General features: G+C 48.8%; 1 protein-coding gene across 4 annotated transcripts in view; it reads right to left on the bottom strand.

Moving 5' to 3' along the window:
* The window catches only part of STARD8 (StAR related lipid transfer domain containing 8), a 37816-nt gene extending 22272 nt beyond the window's left edge, over nucleotides 1–15544 (bottom strand). For 2 of the 4 annotated variants that reach the window (XM_030305447.1, XM_030305448.1), the window contains exon 1: nucleotides 15386–15544. The gene's annotated coding sequence lies outside the window, so the exon portion shown is untranslated. Of the gene's footprint in view, nucleotides 1–2807; nucleotides 2861–15385 lie in introns of those variants that run through there. The other 2 variants (XM_030305445.1, XM_030305443.1) reach the window with 2 other exon arrangements.
* Nucleotides 15545–15747: the final 203 nt, after the last annotated feature.

Genomic DNA, 15747 nt, shown 5'->3' with positions numbered 1-15747 from the left:
AAGAAACATTGCTGAGCAGCAATGGATGATTTCAGAGGCCAATGACAGGATGTGCACCTACTAATATAGGCCATGCACCAGGGATCCTCTTAGCACAGGGTTTTTTTTTTTTTTTTTTCTATTCAGAGAAGGATGGAATGAGGAGAAAAGCAGGGCTTTTCTTCTTGAGAAATGCTATATGAACAAGAGTAGAGTTTATGCGCTCGGGAAAGGGGCAGCAACATCCCCACTGAGGAAATGCAATAATGTTCAAAGATGATAACTGAGTTGAAGAAAGAGCTTTTTACAATCAAGCTGGCTCCCCTACCTGCTGCCTAAGTCATTTTAGGCAACTTGCTTCATTCCGTAAGCTTTGGATTTTGATCTATACAGCAAGGACTAACAACTTTCCTGCTTACTTCCACAGCTACTGTGTGGATTTGGTCAGCTTTTTCCTGGTTTTGAAAGTGACTATATGAAAGCTATCATTAGTGCTACTTTTGTTAAGGCTACTTGAACTTGGCCTCTCTCTCCTGAAACTAATATTACACTATATGTTAACTAACTGGAATTTAAATAAAAACTTAAAATAAAACTACTTGAACTTGGTATTCACAAATTCAGTCTCTAAGGCTCAGTTCAGATTGTGTCCTAGTTTTAAAACAGTAAGAATGAGCTAGGAGAAAAAGAAAAGGCAACTGGCAACTAAGCTGAGGGAGGTCAGGCTGCACCCAGCCGATACACCAACCTGACCCTCTTCATGCCACACTTGGGGGACTTTCGCATTGTGGTCACTCTGGGCCGTGAGAGAGCCACTTGAACCCCACTTCTGCCTGCGCTTCCCCAACCCAAAAGCCAGCTCAGACATAGGTACCAGGTAAGACTCAGGGCCCAGGATAAGCAATGGGTGGATGTCACAGAGGCCCCACATCAAAGGATCCTTGTCCTGCTGAAGCAGTACTCTCTCAACTCGGACTGCACATTATAATCTGGGATCTTTAAAAAATTCCAGTGCCTGGGCCCCCATCATGACCAAATTAAATTAGAATCTCTGGGAACAGGGGTGATTAGTTTTCATTTGTTTTTGAGAGCTTTCCAGATGATTCTAAAGTGTAGGCAATATAAAGTGTAGGCCTTAAACAAACATGGCCAGCTAAAAAGCCACAGCATAGGTCTCTGGAAAGATTCTAGCCAGAGGCCAGACTCGGGCCCATTCTAATCACTGGTCCATGTTCTCTCAGCCAGAGTGAAGGAGCAAGAAAGCAATGAGCTTATGGTAAGACAGGGGAGGGCATACCTATGGGTATATGTGAAGGTAATTTATTCAAACAGAGGACCAGCAATTATGTTGATTTCCTTTACCTTACTTTGTTTCCTATTTGGAAAGGCATCTCCTTCACGGCCCTCACCGTAGGAGGAGTGTCTCCAAAATAAGGTCTGGCATCATCATGGTCTTTCTCACCTTTAATGAGCACAGGAGGAAAAGCCACCATTGTGAAGGAGTGCAGAAAGATCTGGGATGCCACTGTGTGATGACCCAAGTGTCTAAGGTGGACTTTGTGAGATAACGCTGGTATTCAAGGTAGGCAGAGGAGCCCCCTACCACTCCAGGCCCTGCTGCTAGGTCCTGGCAAAAGGCTTCTCAGATTGTTTCTCTTGGTTGATGCAAGGCCCTTTTTCTTTGCCCATCTCCATTACTAGAGAGGGATCCTGCTTAAGGAAGAGATGTTGGCTTTGTGGCAGATGGCTTGGATCTCACTTGGCCCCAGGCAGCTATTACCAGCTCCTTTCACCCTCTCATAAGGATACATCTAAGGAGCCCAGGCCACAAGAAGTATGCCCACCCAGTCTTGATCCTTGGATCCCTCAGAAGTGGATCTTCATTCAAATTTTCACAAATGCTGCAACAGGTGACTGTCTGGCTATGCCCCCTCTCTCCCTGAGGGACAGTGGGAGGGGAGCCTTCACAAGGGCTCATAATAACAGCTATCATGAATTTGAAGACTGCCAAGATTTCCCCCTTCCTGACCTTGGAAGGGAGATTCAGGGGAGTCTGCAATACCCTGTCCACTAGGAGACTGGGTACACTCGTTGTCTCCCTGCTACTACTGCTCTTAGCTGTAATTACAATTCTTACTAGATTCTTACAGGGGAGGGACACAAATGGAGGAAAAGAGACAAGACCAAAATAGCTCTCATCCCACATTCTAAACCTCACAGGAGGGGTGCCATGGTAAGGGCTGTTGGATTTCAAGCAACTAGCTTGGCTGTGCTAGTCACTGGCTGGCCTCTGGCTTGTTAGGTCACAGGCAGAACTCGGGGCTCCTACTACACCTGTTTGAATGCCAGCCTCAATCTCAGCCAGAGCTACAGCTGGATGCCAAGCTCCTGCGCCCACACATGCAACACTTTTGGAGTCTCCCTGTCAGAACTGAGGCACCACCAAGGCACACAGCCCAGGAAGGGACAATACCATGGGACTGGGTGGCAACATTAGTGAAGCCACTGAATCTTGCCGGCTAGTGGCAAGTTCACATGTGTGGCTCTCCATTCTAATACCCCTTTCTCCTTAACATTCCATGTCCACACCAAAGCCATTAGGCCTCAGGGATTCTCAACCAGAGACAATGTTATGCCCCAGGGGACCTATGGAAATATCTAGAAACATTTTTGGCCATCACAACTGGGGAGGGATGTTATTAGCATCTATTGAGTAGAGGCCAGGGATGCCGCTAAACATGCTACACCACACAGGACAGTCCCCACAACAAAAGAACGGTTGACTCCAGGCCTGAAATGTGAAACTATGAGGGTCAGCTCCACCTTACCTGGGATCCTCTAGCACTTCCAGGTATTCCCATCCTTCCTTGGGGATATCCTGAGGGATGAGGCAAATAATGGATACATGATTCAGTGGCGTCCCTGGTCTGTGGACCCTGTTAATCCTTCGTAGGCAGAGTTGGGTCAGCCACAGACAGGTGGCAGTTCTAGTTTGGAGTTTTTATAAATATGGAAGTCATGCATGAAACCCCCAACCATACACCTCTTCCCATAGAAGCTGTAGCCGGAGATCTGGTATGCAGCTTTAAGCAAGGGAGGCTCATGAGGGCCTTGTGGCTAAATCAGACCTCTGGCCTGCTGGGGCTGCTTGAAAATTTGGGTCCAGTCTGTGGCCTCCTGAACTGGCACTTGATACAGCAGGGTTAAAGCAGGCAGCTGACATTCTTGCTTAGCCCAGGGCTTCTCTGTGACAGTGAAGGTCAAAGCTGTCACCTGCTTTGTTGCAGTCACTCCATTAGCTTTCTTGCCTCCAGGGGATCCTGCCCCCAACCCAGTCCCCAAGTGCTCTGACAAGGTCATGGTGACAAGGAAAGACATGTGTTTTAATAAGTCATGTACTACTCCATCACCTCCAGTTCCCAGCCTGGAGGCAAGAGCTGCCAGCCTAACTGGTCTGGGGCAGATGTTAGACCAGTGGAAACTGCTCTCCATTATGGTATGGGTGGAAACATTATTGGATTTAAGGCCAGGAGAACTACATTCTAGCCCCAACTATACTAGGAACTTGTTGGGTGACCTTGGGCAAGCCACCAACACTCTCTGGGCTACAGTTTCCCCATCTTCTAATAGCCACTCACCAAATCTAGACCCAGAGCAAGGGTGTGTGTGATTAGCAGTGGCTGGTTCAGTATAGGGAGCTTTCCTCCTCCTGCACATTCTCTTCTGGGAGACTCCAGTGAGGGTCTTCGGTGAAGACCAAGACCAAACTCATCTTCCCCTCCCAACCTGGCTTTCTCTCCAGATTTTCTACCTCCAAAGGCACCAAACGCCCAGGTTTGAAACACTAGCCATCCTATTCTGTCCTTTCTTGGCTCATGTATTTAGTCACCAAGTTCTATCAACTTTTCCATCAGGTGGTCATGGTTTCCCATGTCCAACCGTGCTCTAGGTTCTCATGTCTAGATTACTTAAGCCCTCCAAGTTCCCAGGCTCTAGTCTCTCCTTTCAACAGATTGTCCTGCCAGCTTCTTCTTACAAGAGCCAAGCTTTGACCTGGCCACTCTCCTACTCTGCAACCTAGCAGGCTTCCCACTGCCCACAGCCCAGGGTAGACACCAGACTGTCTTCCACCTAGCACTTGAGGCCTTCTACACTCTAGACCCAGCCTGACTTGAAGCTGAAAATTCCTATTATGCATCAGGATGGATGCATCCTATGAAATCTTCCTTCCCTGACCTCTCACTAACCCCCTACCACCCAATGGCTCATTTAAATTAAATGACCTTCTACACATTTCCATTACCTTCTCAGCAGCACATGAGACTATCTCCCCCATTCAACTGGAGTTCAACTGGGTCTTATTGGTCTCAGTATCTCCACTGCAGTGTAATCAGAGCTACAGAATGTTCAGGCAACACCCAGACAGGAAGTCCTGCTTTCCAACTAAACAGTGTGCGAACCTATGACTCCACCCATTCCTCTGGAATCACTATAGCAGAGACACAGAACTGAGGACACACCTGCAACTCAGCCAACTAGATGACTAGCAGAACACCTTGCTCCAGTGCAGAAGCCACAGGAACAGAAACCAAGGCCCAGAGGTATAAAAATGGAAAATAACCTCTACGTGAGGGTGAAGGCATTCTGACCTCAAGGAATACTCAGCTCTTCCATCCCAAGCTCCTATGAAGGCATCCAAGCCCACTTAAGAAGGGACATGCGCCATCTCCTGCTTCCTCTCTTGGCCTGCAAAGTCAAGACAATGCATGCACCCATTTTGACCTTGTGCCACCACTTCTACATCCCAACCCCACCCCCCTTGCCTACTTCCTTTTCCTTTTGCTGGGGCCAAATATAAACCCCTGGGCAGGAAATGCCTTGAAGGAGCCTGGCCCCACCCTAAGATCCAGAGAAAATTGTCTCTTATAGGAAGAAAAAATTGGCCTGAGAGAAGTAGCCTCTTCAAGAGGGGTTTGTTCTCCCTCTGGAAGCCAGGGGACACAGGCCTCCCTGGAGACCTGAAGCCAAAGGGAGGGCTGTGATTCTGAACATAAAGGAGAAGGCAGGGGCCTTGGCTTTGTGGGTAGGGGGTGACAACACGCATATTTAGGTCATATGGGGTGAAGGGAAGGAGAATCCACAATGGTGGCCTAACAGCTGTGTAAAGTCTAGAAACATAGAGGTTTTGGGTTACAGAGGGAAGACTAACAGGCTAGCAATCTGAGAATGTGGCTTTTAGTCTTTTTTTTTTTTTTTTTTTTTTTTTGTTTTTTTTTTTTTTGTTTTTTTTTTTGTTTTTTTTTTTTTTGTTTTTTTTTTTTGTGGCTTTTAGTCTTGACTCTGCTACTTCTTAATTGTGGTTGTGTTCATTATTGATAACAATATTTACAATAGTGAATGTAATTATTAATAATAATTAATATGAAACACTAATATTTACTGAGCACCTACTATGTGCCAGGTCCTGAGCTAAGGACTTTACACAGATCACATTGGGCAAGACCTAACTTCCTTGTGCTTCAGTGTTCTCATCTGTAAAATAGGGATATGATTATAGCACTGACAACATGAGGTTTCTGCAAGTATAAAATGAGATAATAATAACAACAGCCAAAGGGTACAGAGTCATTGTTATGTTCCAGGCCTAGGTACTTTTTATATGGTTTATATCAATGAATCTTCAAAACACCCCTGTGGGGTAAGTGCTATATTTCTATTTGACAGATTGAGAAAACTGAGGCCCAGAGATAGCTAGTGACTTGCCCAAAGTCAGCAGCTAGGAAGTGGTGTGTCAAGATGCAAATCCAGGCAGTCTAGTTACAGAGTCCTCCAAGTCCACCAAGTTAGAATATTCTTCATTAAACAGGAGAAATCATGTTGGCCATAGATACAAAAAACATATACTAGGATTTTTGTAGTATGAACCCTTGGCCTGAAGTAACTTCCCATCAGCAGAGAAGACATTTGACCATCCCACATCTCATTTGGTCCCCATGACAGCCCTGTCCAAAGCAGGCCTACTGCACAAATGGGGGATCTGAGGCTACAATAGGTCAACTGGCTTCTATTGTACTACAGATGGGGGCCAGGAGCCTGCCTAGATGACCATAGCCATCCTATTAATCTGTTCCCATGTCGGTCTCCCTAGGCTCTCCCCTCCAAATTCACTCCTACTTGGCTGTGCACTTATTCAATCAGTATTACCTGAATAGTTAGTTGGTGCTAACCACTATGCTAGGCACCAAGGTCTAAAACCGAACAAAAGCCAAACTCTCCTGGAGTACCTGGCCAGAGCTGCTACCAGGCCCATACTTCCCAAGGAGGCAGAAACTAAGATGGGCTGTCCTTTGAAGCATTACCTGGAGCTGGTTGGGTGGTAAGATAGCATAGAATAAGCTCAAAAGCAATGGAGCTGACAGCAACAGTTACAGCCTGGGGGATGGAAGTCTGTAGCACCCAAGGGCCCTGAGGTGGGAACACTGTGGGGGGTGGCTAGAACTTCTGGGCAAAAGCTTACCCCTCCACATTCCCAATACCAGCATGGGCCACACCAGCTGGAGGGGGTCAAAAAGTTAATCCAGCCAGCCTCCTGCTTGCCCCTAACTACCCACACCTTCTAAAAATATTTTTTCTAATGTTTATTTTTGAGAGAGAGAGGTAGAGCATGAACAGGGGAGGGGCACAGAGAGAGGGAGACACAGAATCAGAAGCAGGCCCCAGGCTCCCAACTGCCAGCACAGAGCCTGATGCATGGCTGAAACCCATGAACCATGAGATCATGACCTGAGCCAGAGTCAGACACCCAACCAACTGAGCCACCCAGGTGCCCCAACCACCCACACCTTCTAAATAATGAAATCTGGTTGTCAAGAGGGCTCATTATAATGTCTCTTTTGTCCTGGGGCGCCTGGGTGGCTCAGTCGGTTGAGCATCTGACTTCAGCTCAGGTCATGATCTCGCGGTCTGTAAGTTCATGCCCTACATCGGGCGCTGAGATGACAGCTCAGAGCCTGGAGCCTGCTTCGGATTGTGTCTCCCTCTCTCTCTGCTCTTCCCTTGCTCACACTCTATCTCTCTCCCTCTCTCAAAAATAAATAAACATTACAAAAATTTAATGTTTCCCCAGTGCTGGAAGGTGCTAATCAGGCAGACCTACTGCTCTCAGAACCACCTCCCCAACCTTCTCCTGCACACCCTCCCCCAACTGTGCAGCTCTGCTATAGAGCATCAATACCCAGCCCTTTGATTTTCTCTCCTCTCCATCTGTCCACCTTGGTGGGGAGGGGGCAGGCAAGGACCTAGGGACTGTCTGCCCAGGAGTGACTGATCACTGGTGGGTACAATAAGCTGTCAGGGGCAGAAGGAAGGCCCAAGTCTCAGCTCTCGCCTCCTGGCCAGTCACCTGGGAAACGGAGAAGAAGCATGGCACTGTTGCTAAGGGTGTGAGTGGTAGAGTCAGCCTGCTTGGATCCTGATCTCAGCTCCATCATTCCCTAGCTACGGGACCTTGAGTAACTTCTTCATTTAACCTCTTCTTGCCTCTGTTTCTTCATACGTAAAGTGGGGATGATGATAGCAGCACCTACCTTACAGAATTATCCTGAGAGCTAAATAAGGTCAAATGTGCCAAGACCTCAGAAGAATTTACTATTATTATTGGTGGTATCAGGGTTACTAAAACCTGTTGCAGTGCCACAAATGCCACTAAAGGAGGCCAGAGGGAGGGATCCCTAAGCGTGCGCTCTACCACTGAGCTACACCCCCTTCTAAGGGAGGGATCCCTATAGGTGGGTATGGCCAAGGAATGCTTTTCTGGGGAAGGTGGAATCTGAAGTGACAGAAAAATCCAGACGTAATGCCTAGGGGGCAGCATGTTTGAGCACCGCACTTCCCCAGGTCATTGAAAAACAGCAAAGTTGGGGCGCCTGGGTGGCTTAGTCAGTTAAGCGTCCGACTTCGGCTCAGGTCATGATCTCACTGTCCGTGAGTTCGAGCCCCGTGTCAGGCTCTGTGCTGACCGCTCAGACCCTGCAGCCTGTTTCAGATTCTGTGTCTCCCTCTCTTTCTGCCCCTCCCCTGTTCATGCTCTGTCTCTCCCTGTCTCAAAAATAAATAAACGATAAAAAAAAACAGCAAAGTGACGAGGTGGCAGAAAGTACTACTAAACAATAATAATAGTGAGATTTCTTTTTGTATTATGGGATTTAATACTCAGCAACCCCATGAGGTAGCTACATATCTCCATTTCATAGCTGACAAAATGGAGGCTCACAGAGGTTAAGTAATTTGCCCAAAGTCACCCAGTGCTGATTATACCAGAGCCCCTGCTCCCCACCATGACACTTTCCTGCCTCAAGCTCCATGTATACAAATCAGCATGAGTTTTGCTTCATCTCCAGTCTGTCTCCTTTCCCACAAGCCCCTCTACAAATGTTGTTCCAATTTAGAAAGCCCTGCTCAGGTAGGGGCTGCTCAGGCCAGATGTCTGGGGCCAAGCTCTTCCCAAGCTCCATGCTCCTAGACCCAGCCTGACTTGACCTCAGCCTGAAGCAGAAAAGCTGGCTGCAAGTGCATGTCTCACACCTCAGACAGGCCAGCCTTTGGCCAGCCCAGATAAAGGACAGGAAATCCTTGGCCACCTCCCCTGGAGATTGTTCCCTCTACCATGGGAACAGAGTTGCAGCCTGGGCAGAGGTTCCTCTGTGGTGAGGAAGCTGTTGAGTCAGCCCCAGATGCCTTGGCTGCCGGGTCTGGTTTAGGGGAAACAGGGACTGCTGAATAGGAGGAGACCTGGGTTCTAAATCCTCCCTCCTTGGAGACCATGCCCTTCCCCTTTCTGGGCCACAGGCACATATCAACAAGGATCACACTGCTTATCTTACTGGGCTGCTCTAAGAACAGAATGGAATCACAGAAGTGAAAGTGCCTTGGAAATGGAAAGAAATGGGAAGACTTGTTGTTGTCATAATCATCAATTGCAGAAGAGGAATGGCTGAGTTGGTATTTCTCCCTGTCCGATTCACCCTTCTAGGCCCTACTGTGGGCATGGCTCATACTCATTTCCGGGTTCAGTGCTCCTTAAAATATCCCCTTCCCCCCACCTCCACCAGCTCAAGGGAAGAAAGCAAGTGGCAGGAAAACAGGATATACTGGCAGCCCCCACAGAGTACACTGCAGTCAACTGGTCAGAGTAAGTACCTCCTCTCACTAGGCTTGCCCTCTGCTACGAGGACAACAAGAAGAAAGCTCTAGCCTCCAATGGCTCCCCAGTCATGAGAACTGGCTGGACCTGACCAACAAACAAATCAGAGAGCTGTATGGGGTGCTCAGACCCAGGACTCTGGGGATTCACCTGTTAGTCACCAGAAAAAGATGATAGAGAAATCTTATAGAAAAGTTCAGGCTAGAAATAGAAAGAGGAGAGTGGCCATTTCCCATTCCCAGGGCCACAAATAGTAGCATGTGCAAAAGGCAGTAACGAGGCTGGGAAGGGGACTTGCCCCAAGTACCTGGAGGAGTACTTGGAGGAACTGAGGCTGTTTGTCCTAGAGAAGATGCAGGAGGACTTGGATTCCAACCTCAGACCCCTGAAAGTCAGAGAGGACAATGGCTAGGTGGTCCCAGGGGGCAGAGCTGGGATCCAGCATTATAGAAGCCACAGAGATACAGAGTTCAATCCAACATAAGCAAACACTTTTGGATAGTCCATGAATGAAAGCAACTGCTTTAAACATTGTGCTCCCATGTACTGAAAATGGGGGAACAAGAGCTGCACAAATACTTGGCGGGAAGATCTAGGTTCATAAGGAGAGTTGGACCTCTAAAGGCCCTTGTCCCCTGAGCTCTGTCTGCTTCCTACCTCTGGGATATTATGGGAGAAAGCATAAAGGTGACTGGGGCTGGCTAAGCCCTTGGCCACTTGCCATAGAGACCCGGGATCCCAGGAACACCTTAGGTTGGCACTACCCAGGGAGAGCAGGTCATTCATTAACTTGTGGCAGAATGGGTCAGAGGGTAGCCACTTGGAACAGACACAAACATGGGGAGGGGGCTCGAGAGCAAACTGTACAAAAGCCCATGCTCAAGGAAAACCCAAGCTCTGGCAGTTCAAGGCCTGGTCAGCCCAAAGTGACCAGCCAACTGGGAATATTTAGTGACCAGGCCTGGAAGAATTTAAAGCCAATTGACTTTTGCCTTGTGGATAAGCAAAAGGTTTTGACTGGGCATGCATAATTTTACAGGTGGAATGGACCCTGAAAGACCATTGAGTCCATGCCACTTGCCCTGATAATTCTAAAGATGTGGAAACTGAGGCACAGAGAAAGCAATGTCTTCTCTAAAGTCACTCATGTAGAGGTAGCTACAGAGAGGCACAACCAGAAGCCAGGTTTCCTGACTCTATAGTAGGCTTACATGGTTCACTAAATGTCGGTTCCTTTTCTTCTCACTGAAACTGCAGAAAACTGCTTGTGGTCCAGAGCTTTCCAAACTGGACCTGGCCTGAGCCTTCCCAATTCCCACTGCTTGTCAAGATACAGGCTCTTGAAGGAAGGTCTCCTCCTCCACTATGGAGGCCTCAGCCTTACAGCAGCAGCGTGGCTGACAGTTCATGTCCTTGCCTTGTACGCGGGGACCCACAGCTATACTCAAAAGAAACACATGCACATAGCCCCACTAATGGGGAAGATCCTTTGGGTGGACATTTCTCGCTCTTTCAAATTGACATTAGGGGCTCAGGTGCTCCTGGAAACATCCCCAGCCCCTTCTGACTCTGATGCCTAAAAATCCCCCTTACCCCAACTGCCCATCTGAATCCCTATCAACTCAACTCCCTGACTCTCTCAGTACCACCCAAATGAATGTGTGTCCTTCAGCAATGTGAATAACAACTTCTGTTTGCCCAAACGAAAACAGAGGGGCAGATGTTTAATTGGCCCTGGAAGTTCCTGTGAAGGAATGTTTGTTAATGTCCTCTTGGGGGAAGTGAGGGTTAAGATGGGATCCCCTCAAGGCCTGGGGTGGACAGGGAGTTAGTTAATGGCCATCCCCAGAGGTGACTTTTCAAGGTGGTTATTATGTGGCTCAATCATTAACCAAGCAGTGGCAGGACCCCAGGCTTGTTGGAAAGGAGCCACTCCTTTCCCAAGGACAGCCCAAGAGCAGGAGGCTGCAGCCAGGGAGAGCACTCATGGGGTCTTTCTGTCCCTTTCACAGCCTGCTCTGGGGCATTAGGAAGAGAGACCTGGATGAGGGAAGCTGTCCCTCAGCTCCACATGGGGTGGAGGAGGGCTGGTCCGGATGTGGAGGAAGTCAGCACACCCTTACTGGGGTGGAGGGAAAAAGGAGACAGTGAGGGTTTTTATCATGAATGAGAGAGGAAGCTCCAAGCTGGGCCTTGGTGATTAGATGACAAGCTGGGAAAGACGCTCATCCTGAATGCATCCTGTTTTGCTCCAAAGTGGCCTCAGGGGAGAGGGGAGGGGCCAGGAGGAAAGAAGCCTCCCAGGAATTCTCCCAGGCCTGCTGACCTCAAGTTCCTGGGTGGCCCTGGAACTGGGGAAGCAAGTGGGAGAGTTTACCCCATTTACTGCTAGAGAAGCAAGGCACAAAGTTTCCACAAGAAGATTCCACAAGTCAGCCTCTGTAGCTGCAGCCCCAGAGACTGTGGCCAAGTGCTATAAAATGAGGCGCTAGGGCTCCCTAATTGACTTTCCCTGGGCCTCTCTTCAAAGGTTCAGCTCAAATGTCACTGCCTTGCCTCGTCAGCCACCTTCCCCTCAGTCAAAACCAATGGCTCCCTAGTCAGGCCCGCCAGGGCAAAACAGTCCCCTCAACAATTGGAAATATGAACACTGTCAGGATATTTGACGATATTAAGGGGCTGTTTTAGATGTGCTAATGGTACAGTGGTATTTTTTATGAATCCTTATCTTTTAGAGATATATACTAGACTACTTACATATAAATTGATAAGATGCTTTGGATTTGTTTCAAAATAACAAGAAAGAAGGTAAGGAGGTGGAAGTGTTAATAGGCAAGATTGGTGATGGGCTAATGGCTGTTGCAGTTGAGTGATGAGTACATGGGGCCTCATTACACTAATCATCTCTACTTTTATATATGTTTGAAAGTCTTTGTAATAGTCTTTTAAAAAGTTCTCACTGAAGTAAAGACTTAGTATGACATACTCATTATTTATGCCAGTAACGCCCAAACTAGATGGTAATTCCCTGAAGGTAAAGGTTACATTCTTTGTCCTCTACAAGACCAAGCCAAGACTGAACTTATTGACTAATAATTTGTATAGCACTTGGTAGTTTACAAAGCACTTAGCCATGGATCCCCTCACTGAATCCAGTGAAGTGCAAAGAGTGGGGAGAACCCAAGAGTCTGACAGGTCACGAATGGAACAGCAGAGCTTGGATTTAAACCTCATATATTCAGGGGCACCTGGGTGGCTCAGTCGAGCGTCTGACTTCAGCTCAGGTCATGATTTCATGGTTGGTGAGTTTGAGCCCCGCATCTGGCTCTGTGCTGACAGCTCAGAGCCTGGAGCCTGGTTCAGATTCTGTGTCTCCCTCTCTCTCTGCCCTCCCCCACTTACACTCTGTCTCTCTCTCAAAAAAATAAATACATAAACACTAAAAAAAATTTAAACTTCACACATCCAGCTCTCAGTCCCCTGTGTTTTGCCCCATACCTCCCTGGACCCCTGAGGGTCTGAGGAACTTAACATCCAGTTCTACAGTCCCTGAGAGTTGGGGTAAACAGGGACAGCAATTGTCCACAGGGACAATTGTGTACATGTGAGTTCCCAAGGTGGAAGGCTGGGAAAGAGGAGACTCAACACACAAACACAGCATTTCAGACTTGTGACAGACTGATTCAAGGACTGGTCCTCACTCCTCATATACACACAAACCAAGATTTCAAGTCACAGGTGAGAAAAGCCTTAATAAAACACTTGACACCAGCAACTGTGTGCCCAGCCCTGTGCCCAACTACTTTGTTTAGGGTTGCAGGATAGGGGAGTTCACACTTCTTATCCTAGAGCCCTTGCATTTTTGAGATCTCTTATCTCTATTTTATCTGATAACAGATTTGAGGTCTCTTATCTCTATTTTATCTGATAACAGCCCCCCAAGAGCCCAGGGCCCTGACACTTGATCTTACCCAAACTTGAGGCCCAAAGAATAAGTTCTACTTTATTCAAGCCAGAGGCAATTCCTTCTTCCAGCCAGAGACCCCTTGCCCCACCTTCTTGAGAAAAGTGGGGGCACAGTCTGCTTTTGTTAGGACTGCCATCCATTGAACCTGAACTTTTTCCATGGCTAGAACAGGAAGCTCCAAGAGAGTCCTAGCAGAAAAGCACAGGCAGCTGCAACAGCACCCAGATTAGAGACTCCATCCTCTCCTCCCTTTGGAATCTTCTTGCTTTTGTATTGTTGCTGGTATTCCTATACCAGGCTCCAGGGGCCCTCTGCTCCCTCTCCAATCCCTATCCCTAAGAATAGAATTTTAAAACTTCAAGAAGGCAGAGTGGGTCAAAGTTCAGGCCTCTTTGTGCCACTTTCTTTGCTCCTATGCTCAAACTCTGGAGGTGTGCTTTAATAAGGAAGGCCCTTCCATTGGCCCTGCCCAACTCATGCTCCACTCTGCAGCAGTCACTCAAGATACACAGCTTCTTTGTGCACCTTCTGCCCCTCTTCATGCTCTAAACACCTCCAGATATCTCTCAACAATGTCTCCCCCCACCAGATGGGGGAGGGGAGCTGCAGATGCACAGGGAGGTTTAGCATACTTCCTGAAGAGTTGCTTAAGAGGTGAACAGAAGGCAAGCGAAGAGGGGAAACAGGACTCTATCTATGTGGTGTTTTCTAGCCCTGGTTACAGGGGTCCAGGGAGCAGAAATTCTAAACCCTAACCCTGGAACAAAACTGGACAAAGACTAAACCCTGAAAATCAGGATCAAGCCCAGAATGTCCACTGATATGGTAGCTGTAGTTTTAGGGTAAAAGAACCACCAACACCCAACACCATCATAACCATCACACTCTTACCCACTTGCTCCGTCAACCATTCATAAACCACCTGCAGCCATGACTCCTTCCTTATGCCCTTGGACACTCTGCCTTCCCATACCCAGATAGAAACTGTCTCTTCTTTATTCCAGACAGATGGAAGTGTGGAGAAAATTCAGAGAGCAATAAGACAAGATGGTGGGTGGTGACAGCAACCCCTAGAATGGAGACGGGAACAGGTCTCACAGTAGGAGTCAGGGTTTGAAAATAGCCCTGGTGTGATTCATCACCCTCTCCTCCTGGGTGGGCAGACCTGGGTGCTCCAAGTGGGATAGAAACAAGCCAGGCTTCTCCAGCCCAACTTCTGTAGTCCCGGCTCTGAGTTGGCCCCACATTCAGTCTGGCTGTTGTCCTGCTCACCCTTCCCACCACTACTAGTTACAGGGGGCTTGGCTGCATATCTCCACAAAGATTTCCATCTGAATAGTTCCTGTCACCCCAAGCATCTCAAAGACAACCTTTCACCATGTGACAAGTCACCAAATGTCATGGAAGAGACTGGCCCTTGCAATACTAAAATGCAGCCCACCACCTGAAGTGCAGTTGAAAACACTGTGGCCCCCAGAAGTAGCATGACTCACCTAAGGTCACATGAATTAGTGGCTGAACCCCAGTTTCCTGAGTTCTAATACAGTGCTTAAGTTTACAGAGTCTTGGGGGAAGAGAAATGGAGAAAACCCCAGCCTAACTAATTTGAAAATCCCAAAAACTTCCATTAAAAGACCTTTTGTGAGAGCATCTGTAATCCAAACCCATTTTGGACTTCATGGGGAAACTCGGCCCTGAAAGATGCGACTTCTCCGAAGGTTTTCACTTGATCCCCACAGCTACCTTAACTACCAGGAAAGTCTGGAGCATTTCTCAGAAGGGAGGACAGTGGCCAAGGGGAAAGCCCATAGGGCCGGACTGGGGCTTTCTGGAAATGCCCTCAAAAGCAGAGGAAGGAAAAGGGTAGGCGAAGTGGCGCAGAGCCCAAAGGCCTACCACCCCTGCTTGGTTCCAGTTCCCCTCCAAAGCCCCACAGCTACGCCTTCGGACTCTGGCCAGGCCCTGGATAACAGGCAGAAAACCTTCTACTACCAGACTTCCCTGGGGAGAAGCGCTGCCAGCCGGCTCAGGGGGTCCCCCAGTTTCGGCGACTCCAACCCCAAATCCCAGGGCGGAAGGTGGCTGGGCTTGCTTCCTCCGCCCCTCCTGTGTGTGCCGCCCAGCCGAACCGCTAGGAGCGGGGGCCGGGCCAGAGAGCTCCCGAGACTAGGCCTGGCAAGGGGGCCCAGGAGGCCCTGCTGGTCCAGATTTCTCCCTGCAGTCGCCCCAGCTCCTACCTGGAGGCCGCGTCCACCGCTTTGGTTCAAGACCCTGCCAGTGCGCAGGACGTGAGTGCAGGAGGGACTGCTCCGTCCGGGGCACGCGCGGAGCCTCGGGTCGGGCGTGGGTAATGGTGCCAGCCAGAAAGAGCGGCTGCCGCAGCTGCTTAGCTGTTGTCAATCTGAAGCCACTTTCGGCGCAGGTGGGGAGGGAACGGCAGCGAGTTGGACGGCAGGGACGCCCCGCCCACCTACACGACCTTCGACCAATGAGGCCGCAGTCCGGCCCACCGGACTCCCCCGAAAGTCGCCCAAATTGTGGTGGGCGGGGCTCTGCCTTCTAGCTCCTCCAATATCCTCGCCGCTGCCTCTTCCTCAGG

This window comes from Lynx canadensis, chromosome X (assembly GCF_007474595.2).
Source record: "Lynx canadensis isolate LIC74 chromosome X, mLynCan4.pri.v2, whole genome shotgun sequence".
NCBI classification, from domain to species: Eukaryota; Metazoa; Chordata; class Mammalia; order Carnivora; family Felidae; genus Lynx; species Lynx canadensis.
The sequence above is the reverse complement of the archived record's forward strand: the minus strand, read 5'-3'. Positions and strand labels throughout refer to the sequence as shown.